The 11,200-nt window shown below is 44.2% G+C and overlaps 1 protein-coding gene across 1 annotated transcript in view; it reads left to right on the forward strand.

Moving 5' to 3' along the window:
- The first annotated feature begins 3,551 nt into the window (after positions 1 to 3,551).
- Positions 3,552 to 11,200, forward strand: part of LOC123724405 (vegetative cell wall protein gp1-like) — a 144,000-nt gene continuing 136,351 nt past the window's right edge. Inside the window, exon 1 of the mRNA XM_045687701.1 lies at positions 3,552 to 4,141. The gene's annotated coding sequence lies outside the window, so the exon portion shown is untranslated. The remainder of the gene's footprint in view (positions 4,142 to 11,200) is intronic.

The raw sequence follows: 11,200 nt of genomic DNA on the forward strand, positions 1-11,200 counted from the left end.
TGTCCCTGAATGACCATGTCCCTGAATGACTAAGTCCCTGAATGACCATGTCCCTGAATGACCATGTCCCTGAATGACCAAGTCCCTGAAGTGACCAAGTCCCTGAAGTGAACAAGTCCCTGAATGACCATGTCCCTGAATGACCATGTCCCTGAATAACCAAGTCCCTGAATGACCAAGTCCCTGAATGACCAAGTCCCTGAATGACCATGTCCCTGAATGACCATGTCCCTGAATGACAGTGCTAGCTGTGTGAACTCTTCTTAAAGCTACAGGTCTCTACCTAGCCATAGGTTGCTGGTCAAGAGTAGTGCACTATATAGGGAATAGGGTGGGCCCTGGTCAATAGTAGTGCACTATATAGGGAATAGGGTGGGTCCTGGTCCCTGTATAGTGCACTACTATTGACCAGGACCCTGACAGCCGTGACACCTCTCTCACAAGTTATTCCTATACAAGTTATTCCTATACAAGTTATTCCTATACAAGTTATTCCTTCACAAGTTATTCCTTCACAAGTTATTCCTTCACAAGTTATTCCTTCACAAGTTATTCCTATACAAGATATTCCTATACAAGTTATTCCTATACAAGATATTCCTATACAAGTCATTCCTATACTAGTTATTCCTATACAAGTTATTCCTATACAAGATATTCCTATACAAGTCATTCCTATACAAGTCATTCCTATACAAGTCATTCCTATACAAGTTATTCCTATACAAGTCATTCCTATACAAGTCATTCCTATACAAGTCATTCCTATACAAGTCATTCCTATACAAGTCATTCCTATACAAGTCATTCCTATACAAGTTATTCCTATACAAGTTATTCCTATACAAGTCATTCCTATACAAGTCATTCTTATACCAGTTATTCCTATACAAGTCATTCCTATACAAGTCATTCTTATACCAGTTATTCCTATACAAGTCATTCCTATACAAGTCATTCCTATACAAGTCATTCCTATACAAGTCATTCCTATACAAGTCATTTCCTATACAAGTCATTCTTATACAAGTCATTCCTATACAAGTCATTCCTATTCAAGTTATTCCTATACAAGTTATTCCTATACAAGTCTGCTCAATGCTCACATCACTCTATTACGCCTTCCCACTCTTCTTCCACCTCCCTCCCTCTCTTATATACTCTATTCTCTCTTCTGAGATACTGTCAGCACCATGTAATATCAGGGGGTGTCCTCTTCCTCTGAGATACTGTCAACACCATGTAATACCAGGGGGTGTCCTCTTCCTCTGAGATACTGTCAGCACCATGTAATACCAGGGGGTCTCCTCTTCCTCTGAGATACTGTCAGCACCATGTAATACCAGGGGGTGTCCTCTTCCTCTGAGATACTGTCAGGACCATGTAATACCAGGGGGTGTCCTCTTCCTCTGAGATACTGTCAGCACCATGTAATACCAGGGGGTCTCCTCTCCTCTTCCTCTGAGATACTGTCAGCACCATGTAATACCAGGGGGTCTCCTCTTCCTCTGAGATACTGTCAGCACCATGTAATACCAGGGGGTCTCCTCTTCCTCTGAGATACTGTCAGCACCATGTAATACCAGGGGGTTTCCTATTCCTCTTCCTCTGAGATACTGTCAGCACCATGTAATACCAGGGGGTCTCCTCTTCCTCTTCCTCTGAGATACTGTCAGCACCATGTAATACCAGGGGGTTTCCTATTCCTCTTCCTCTGAGATACTGTCAGCACCATGTAATACCAGGGGGTCTCCTCTCCTCTGAGATACTGTCAGCACCATGTAATACCAGGGGGTTTCCTATTCCACTTCCTCTGAGATACTGTCAGCACCATGTAATACCAGGGGGTCTCCTCTTCCTCTTCCTCTGAGATACTGTCAGCACCATGTAATACCAGGGGGTGTCCTCTTCCTCTGAGATACTGTCAGCACCATGTAATACCAGGGGGTCTCCTCTTCCTCTGAGATACTGTCAGCACCATGTAATACCAGGGGGTTTCCTATTCCTCTTCCTCTGAGATACTGTCAGCACCATGTAATACCAGGGGGTCTCCTCTTCCTCTTCCTCTGAGATACTGTCAGCACCATGTAATACCAGGGGGTCTCCTCTTCCTCTTCCTCTGAGATACTGTCAGCACCATGTAATACCAGGGGGTCTCCTCTTACTCTGAGATACTGTCAGCACCATGTAATACCAGGGGGTCTCCTCTCCTCTTCCTCTGAGATACTGTCAGCACCATGTAATACCAGGGGGTCTCCTCTCCTCTTCCTCTGAGATACTGTCAGCACCATGTAATACCAGGGGGTTTCCTATTCCACTTCCTCTGAGATACTGTCAGCACCATGTAATACCAGGGGGTCTCCTCTTCAGTTGGCCATAATTGTGTATATCATATGAAGACAATAGAATGTAAATAGATTGTAGGCCTATCCTGAAGGCTTGAATAATGTTTCTCCACTTCACAGTACTGGCCACGTGTGGAGGCTGGTCAGTTAATGTTGATTAGTAGTATTATTTTAGTTGATTCTACAATAGATGAATGTCGGCCTATTGCATTTATAGAGCAAATCAAACCATGTGTGTGTGAGTACAGGGTAGGGGATGTTTTCACTTAGAGCTTCAAGGAGCCACGGCGGGTTCATGAGAACAGTGTTGAAGCAATTTTTACACACCCACCATATCTGCTTTTTACACACCCACCATAACTGCTTTTTACACACCCACCATAACTGTTTTTTACACACCCACCATAACTGCTTTTTACACACCCACCATAACTGCTTTTTACACACCCACCATATCTGCTTTTTACACACCCACCATAACTGTTTTTTACACACCCACCATAACTGCTTTTTACACACCCACCATAACTGCTTTTTACACACCCACCATAACTGCTTTTTACACACCCACCATAACTGCTTTTTACACACCCACCATATCTGCTTTTTACACACCCACCATAACTGCTTTTTACACACCCACCATAACTGCTTTTTACACACCCACCATAACTGCTTTTTACACACCCACCATATCTGCTTTTACACACCCACCATAACTGCTTTTACACACCCACCATAACTGCTTTTTACACACCCACCATATCTGCTTTTTACACACCCACCATAACTGCTTTTTACACACCCACCATAACTGCTTTTTACACACCCACCATAACTGCTTTTTACACACCCACCATAACTGCTTTTTACACACCCACCATAACAGTTTTTTACACACCCACCATAACTTCTTTTTACACACCCACCATAACTGCTTTCAAGTCTACTGTCTCTTACGGCTGTTGAATAAAATATGGAACCAGAATTACCTCTGCTGGGAGAGGTTGTGTCTGAAATATATTATTCAAGTCCTTTAAGTGTACTCTCTCCTCTTTCTCTTTCTATCTCTCTCCTTTCCTCTCTATCTCTCTCTCTCGCTCTCTCTCTGTCTCTCTCTTTCTCTTGCCGCAGCGCAGACAAGCGCTTATGACGGCGCGCCTTTGCGTACAGCGAATGTAAAGACAGATTTACTACTGTAAGGAGCGCTTCTGGAGAAGCACATGGTCTCCGTTCTCGAAAGACAACACTTTGCTAGTCTGTAAATTCCTTTTTGGAGGAACCCCCTTAACTGTTGTCGTTGGAAGAAGAATAATAGACCACGACCACCTTATTTTAATGTAGTACGTGGCACGTTTACAGGTCAAAATTGTCAGGCTTCTCTCCAAAGTGCTTGATGCGCTTTTAACATCGTTGGATATAAAGTCTATTACAGGGGAGTCGGGGGTTGCTGGAGTGGAGTGAAGTGGGTGAGGACTGAGAAGGATTTCCTAACGGTCTCTCTTTCCTCATACTTGATTATATTTCATGAAGTCATTTGGGTGTTACACATCAGCTGTTCCACTGTAACTTGGCTATATTATGGTCTTGCTGCCGTGAGACAGTTGGATAGTCTCGACCCGTTCATCCGCTGCCGTTCACCAGCACCATGACCTACCCGCGGACCTACCGGTGGACCTACGGGAGTCAGACCTACGGAAGTCAGAAGTTTACAGTGTTTTTAATAGCACTTCACGTCTTGTCAATTACAACATGCTTCGGTGAAGATGTGCGCTCCTCCAACAAGACCACTGAAGGTAAGAACTGGAGACCGAATTAAATGTATTTTTGACAAATGCATTATTTCTTCTTAGCTTTGTAAAGAAAACAGACGCTACATTTTAAAAGATCAATCATTGTCTGAGAACTATATCTGACATTTCCCCCTGGGCACACACTGGTTCAATCAAATCAAATCAAAGTTTGTTTGTCACGTGCGCCGAATACAACAGGTGTAGACCTTACAGTGAAATGCTGACTTACAGGCTCTAACCAATAGTGTGAATAAAAAGGTGTGTGTGTGTGTGTGTGTGTGTGTGTGTGTGTGTGTGTGTGTGTGTGTGTGTGTGTGTGTGTGTGTGTGTGTGTGTGTGTGTGTGTGTGTGTGTGTGTGTGTGTGTGTGTGTGTGTGTGTGTGTGTGTGTGTGTGGGTAAGTAAAGAAATAAAACAACAGTAAAAAGACATTTGAAAATAAGAGTAGCAAGGCTATATACAGACACCGGTTAGTCAGGCTTATTGAGATAGTATGTACATATAGATATGGTTAAAGTGACTATGCATATATGATGAACAGAGAGTAACAGTTGTGAGGCTTTATACAGACACCGGTTAGTCAGGCTTATTGAGGTAGTATGTACATATAGATATGGTTAAAGTGACTATGCATATATGATGAACAGAGAGTAACAGTTGTGAGGCTATATACAGACACCGGTTAGTCAGGCTGATTGAGGTAGTATGTACATGTAGATATGGTTAAAGTGACTATGCACATATGATGAACAGAGAGTAGCAGTAGAGAGGCTACATACAGACACCGGTTAGTCAGGCTGATTGAGGTAGTATGTAGATATGGTTAAAGTGACTATGCATATATGATGAACAGAGAGTAGCAGCAGCGTAAAAAGAGGGGTCGGGGGGGGCACAATGCAAATAGTCTGGGTAACCATTTGGTTACCTGTTCAGGAGTCTTATGGCTTGGGGGTAAAAACTGTTGAGAAGCCTTTTTGTCCTAGACTTGGCACTCCGGTTCCGCTTGCCATGCAGTAGTAGAGAGAACAGTCTATGACTGGGGTGGCTGGGGTCTTTGACAATTTTCAGGGCCTTCCTCTGACACCGCCTGGTGTAGAGGTCCTGGATGGCAGGCAGCTTTGCCCCAGTGATGTACTGGGCCGTACGCACTACCCTCTGAAGTGCCTTGCGGTCGGAGGCCGAGCAGTTGCCGTACCAGGCAGTGACGCAACCAGTCAGGATGCTCTCTATGGTGCAGCTGTAGAACCTTTTGAGGATCTGAGGACCCATGCCAAATATTTTTAGTTTCCTGAGGGGGAATAAGCTTTGTAGTGCCCTCTTCACGACTGTCTTGGTGTGTTTGGACCTGATAGTTTGTTGTTGATGTGGACACCAAGGAATTTGAAGCTCTCAACCTGCTCCACTACAGCCCTGTCGATGAGAATGGGGACGTGCTCGGTGCTCCTTTTCCTGTAGTCCACAATCATCTCCTTAGTCTTGGTTACGTTGAGGGATAGGTTGTTATTCTGGCACCACCCGGCCAGGTCTCTGACCTCCTCCCTATAGGCTGTCTCGTCGTTGTCGGTGATCAGGGCTACCACTGTTGTGTTGTCAGCAAACTTAACGATGGTGTTGGAGTCGTGCCTGGCCATGCAGTCGTGGGTGAACAGGGAGTACAGGAGTGGACTGAGCATGCACCCCTGGGGAGCTCCAGTGTTGAGGATCAGCGAGGCAGATGTGTTGCTACCTACCCTCACCACCTGGGGGCAGCCCGTCAGGAAGTCCAGGATCCAGTTGCAGAGGGAGGTGTTTAGTCCCAGGGTTCTTAGCTTAGTGATGAGCTTTGTGGGTACTATGGTGTTGAACGCTGAGCTGTAGTCAATGAACAGCATTCTCACATAGGTGTTCCTTTTGTCCAGGTGGGAAAGGGCAGTGTGGAGTGCAATAGAGATTGCATCATCTGTGGATCTGTTTGGGCGGTATGCAAATTGGAGTGGGTCTAGGGTTTCTGGGATAATGGTGTTGATGTGAGCCATTACCAGCCTTTCAAAGCACATCATGGCTACAGACGTGAGTGCTACGGGTCTGTAGTCATTTAGGCAGGTTGCCTTTGTGTTCTTGGGCACAGGGACTATGGTGGTCTGCTTGAAACATGTTTGAATTACAGACTCAATCAGGGACATGTTGAAAATGTCAGTGAAGACACCTGCCAGTTGGTCAGCACATGCCCGGAGCACACGTCCTGGTAATCCATCTGGCCCCGCAGCCTTCTGTATGTTAACCTGTTCAAAGGTCTTACTCACGTCGGCTATGGAGAGCGTGATCACACAGTCGTCCAGAACAGCTGATGCTCTCATGCATGCCTCAGTGTTGTTTGCCTGGAAGCCAGCATAGAAGTTATTTAGCTCGTTGAACCAACCTGGAATAGAGGTTGAATTGTCATCTGTACCTAGTGGGTTCAGTCTTTTGTATGTTTCTGGTTTCTGCATCATTCTTTAACTTCCCTGGGCTAGGTGGGACGTTTGTGTCCCACCCTATTCAACAGCCAGTGGAATCGCGTGGCGCGAAATACAAATACCTCAAAAATGCTATTACTTCAATTTCTCAAACATATGACTATTTTACACAATTTTAAAGACAAGACTCTCCTTAATCTAAACACATTGTCCGATTTCAAAAAGGCTTTACAGCGAAAGCAAAACATTAGATTATGTCAGGAGAGTACCCTACCAAAAATAATCACACAGCCATTTTCAAAGCAAGCATATATGTCACAAAACCAAAACCACAGCTAAATGCAGCACTAACCTTTGATGATCTTCATCAGATGACACTCCTAGGACATTATGTTATACAATACATGCATGTTTTGTTCAATCAAGTTCGTATTTATATCAAAAACCAGCTTTTTACATTAGCATGTGATGTTCAGAACTAGCATACCCAGAGAAAACTTCCAGTGAATTTACTAAATTACTCATGATAAATGTTCACAAAATACATAACAATTATTTTAAGAATTATAGATACAGAACTCCTTTATGCAATCGCGGTGTCAGATTTTAAAATAGCTTTTTGGCGAAAGGACATTTTGCAATATTCTGAGTACATAGCTCGGCCATCACGGCTAGCTATTTTGACACCCAAGTTTGGGACTCACTAAACTCAGAATTACTATTAGAAAAATTGGATTACCTTTGTTGTTCTTTGTCAGAATGCACTCCCAGGACTTCTACTTCAACAACAAATGTTGTTTTGGTTCCAAATAATCCATAGTTATATTCAAATAGCTCTGTTTTGTTCGTGCGTTCAGGTCACTATCCGAAGGGTGACGCGCGAGCGCATTTCCTGACAAAAAATGTCAAAATATTCCATTACCGTACTTAGAAGCATGTCAAACGGTGTTTAAAATCAATTTTTATGCTATTTTTCTCTTAAAATAGCGATAATATTCCAACCGGGCAACGTTGTATTCATTCAAAGGCTGAAAGAAAAAAATGGAGAATTCTCGTGAACGTGCATCTCAGTCTCACTGTCCCCAGGCTGACCACTCACAAACAGAGCTGTTGTACTTTGCTCAGAGACAGCAGACACCCCATTCCACTTTCTGGCGGCTTTAGAGAGCCACTGGGAGCCTTAGAAAGTGTCACGTTACAGCACAGATGCTGTATTTTCAATAGAGATGCAACAGAAGGACAACAAATTGTCAGACAGGGCACTTCCTGTATGGAATCTTCTCAGGTTTTGGCCTGCCATATGAGTTCTGTTATACTCACAGCCACCATTCAAACAGTTTTAGAAACTTTGGAGTGTTTTCTATCCAAATCTACTAATTATATGCATATTCCCGTTTCTGGGCAAGAGTAGTAACCAGTTTAAACCGGGTATGTTTTTTATCCGGCCATGCAAATACTGCCCCCTAGCCCCAACAGGTTAAATCAGTGCAATCAATACGCTGGCGTTATAAACACGTGGTTATAACCTATATAATGTACAATGCCCCACTATAATGCTCCATCAGAAATAACCTGGCTAAGGTGTCGTTGGGGCAAGGTGCAAGGTTTACGCACTTATGAATTGTAAAACATTTAGGTAGACAGAGAGATTGCAGTGATGACAACCATCTTAAAACCATGACAACTTTAGTAGAATAATAGTTGTGAATAGAAAGGGAACTAAGGTCAAGAGCATAACACATCAATCACATCTTATTCAGATGTGTTTAGAAGAACAGAACAGACAGACAGACAGACAGACAGACAGACAGACAGACAGACAGACAGACAGACAGACAGACAGACAGACAGACAGACAGACAGACAGACAGACAGACAGACAGACAGACAGACAGACAGACAGACAGACAGACAGACAGACAGACAGACCTTTAGGACAACAGAACAGTCAGACAGACCTTTAGGAGAACAGAACAGAGTGAGTGAGTGTGTTAGAGAAGGTAAGAGAGGGGAGGATAAGTGTTTCAGTTACCGGTATGTGTTAGAGAAAGGAAAGAAGGGAGATCGAGGAGGAGAGGAAGAGAGAAGAGGTTGGAGGAGGAGAGGAAGAGAGAAGAGGTTGGAGGAGGAGGAGAGAAGAGGTTGGAGGAGGAGAGGAAGAGAGAAGAGGATGGGGGAGGAAGATTTAATTTATTTGTTCCCAGTTTATTACCCAAGGCATTTCCTGTTGTGGCATGACAAACTCATCATTAACCACATCACCAGGCCCATTGTGTTGTGAGAACCTGGACAAAGCAGCATTTAACAGGATGTAAATACCTGGTCAATGATCGTTAAGGGGCTCGCTTGTTAACGGCAGATTAGGGGAGAGATGCCCCCTGGGTAAACTGCTGTGAACAGGTGCTTATAAACAAACAGAGGAGAGGAGACTGGATAGAAGCTGGCTGGTGTGTGTGTGTGTGTGTGTGTGTGTGTGTGTGTGTGTGTGTGTGTGTGTGTGTGTGTGTGTCTACTTCTTTTTCCTTTTTTTCTTTGATGAGAAACTCTGTCAGCCAGGAATTCCAGGTTGTGAGAAACTCTGTCAGCCAGGAATTCCAGGATGTGAGAAACTCTGTCAGCCAGGAATTCCAGGATGTGAGAAAATCTGTCAGCCAGGAATTCCAGGTTGTTAGAAGTACTGTCAGCCAGGAATTCCAGGTTGTGAGAAACTCTGTCAGCCAGGAATTCCAGGTTGTTAGAAACTCTGTCAGCCAGGAATTCCAGGATGTGAGAAACTCTGTCAGCCAGGAATTCCAGGATGTGAGAAAATCTGTCAGCCAGGAATTCCAGGTTGTTAGAAGTACTGTCAGCCAGGAATTCCAGGTTGTGAGAAACTCTGTCAGCCAGGAATTCCAGGTTGTTAGAAACTCTGTCAGCCAGGAATTCCAGGTTGTGAGAAACTCTGTCAGCCAGGAATTCCAGGTTGTTAGAAACTCTGTCAGCCAGGAATTCCAGGTTGTTAGAAACTCTGTCAGCCAGGAATTCCAGGATGTGAGAAACTCTGTCAGCCAGGAATTCCAGGATGTGAGAAAATCTGTCAGCCAGGAATTCCAGGTTGTGAGAAACTCTGTCAGCCAGGAATTCCAGGTTGTTAGAAACTCTGTCAGCCAGGAATTCCAGGTTGTGCAGAAGACTTGAGAATCTCCTCCAACTCCATCCAATGTCATGTCATGTTTGAATGGATTTTTAAAACAGCTTTCTCTTCTTTCTCCTTGAGCTGTCATGTACTGAAGGTTTCATCCTGTCCTGTCCTGAAGGTTTCATCCTGTCTTGTCTGGTGGTGTGTTTCTGTACTGAATGTTTCATCCTGTCCTGTCTGGTGGTGTGTTTCTGTACTGAAGGTTTCATCCTGTCTTGTCTGGTGGTGTGTTTCTGTCCTGAAGGTTTCATCCTGTCTTGTTTGGTGGTGTGTTTCTGTACTGATGGTTTCATCCTGTCTTGTTTGGTGGTGTGTTTCTGTACTGATGGTTTCATCCTGTCTTGTCTGGTGGTGTGTTTCTGTACTGATGGTTTCATCCTGTCTTGTCTGGTGGTGTGTTTCTGTACTGAAGGTTTCATCCTGTCTTGTCTGGTGGTGTGTTTCTGTACTGATGGTTTCATCCTGTCTTGTCTGGTGGTGTGTTTCTGTCCTGTACTGAAGGTTTCATCCTGTCTTGTCTGGTGGTGTGTTTCTGTCCTGGCTGGAAGCACTTGATCTGATGGATTATTGTGTCCCAAATGATCCTATGGTCAAAACTAGTGCACTACATAGGAAGGCTCTGGTCAAAAGTAGTACACTACATAGGGAATAGGGTGCTATTTGGACCGTGAACCCTTAGCATGAGACTGTGTTTACTAGCCAGCTGTGCTGTTTCCTTCAGCCAGACTCACTTTCTCTGCTTAGACAGCCGAGGAGAAACCACATGGCTGAAACAAAAGAAAGATGAATTGAAATTGAAGGGTGTAATTTATTTATTTGAAGGATCTGTTTCCAAACAGATTATAAATATTATCACAAAAGAGTATACTCGCTGTTACTGATGAATTATATGATTACTGGTCCTCATAATAAATGTTTCATGGAACAAATGATGATCTGTAGTTTCTAGCAGGGTTGGAGAGGAACTGGTGGTGATCTGTAGTTTCTAGCAGGGTTGGAGAGGAACTGGTGGTGATCTGTAGTTTCTAGCAGGGTTGGAGAGGAACTGGTGATGATCTGTAGTTTCTAGCAGGGTTGGAGAGGAACTGGTGGTGATCTGTAGTTTCTAGCAGGGTTGGAGAGGAACTGGTGGTGATCTGTAGTTTCTAGCAGGGTCGGAGAGGAACTGGTGGTGATCTGTAGTTTCTAGCAGGGTTGGAGAGGAACTGGTGGTGATCTGTAGTTTCTAGCAGGGTTGGAGAGGAACTGGTGGTGATCTGTAGTTTCTAGCAGGGTTGGAGAGGAACTGGTGGTGATCTGTAGTTTCTAGCAGGGTTGGAGAGGATCTGGTGGTGATCTGTAGTTTCTATCAGGGTTGGAGAGGAACTGGTGGTGATCTGTAGTTTCTAGCAGGGTTGGATAGGAACTGGTGGTGATCTGTAGTTTCTAGCAGGGTTGGATAGGAACTGGT

Source organism: Salmo salar, chromosome ssa01, assembly GCF_905237065.1.
Source record: "Salmo salar chromosome ssa01, Ssal_v3.1, whole genome shotgun sequence".
Lineage (NCBI taxonomy): Eukaryota > Metazoa > Chordata > Actinopteri > Salmoniformes > Salmonidae > Salmo > Salmo salar.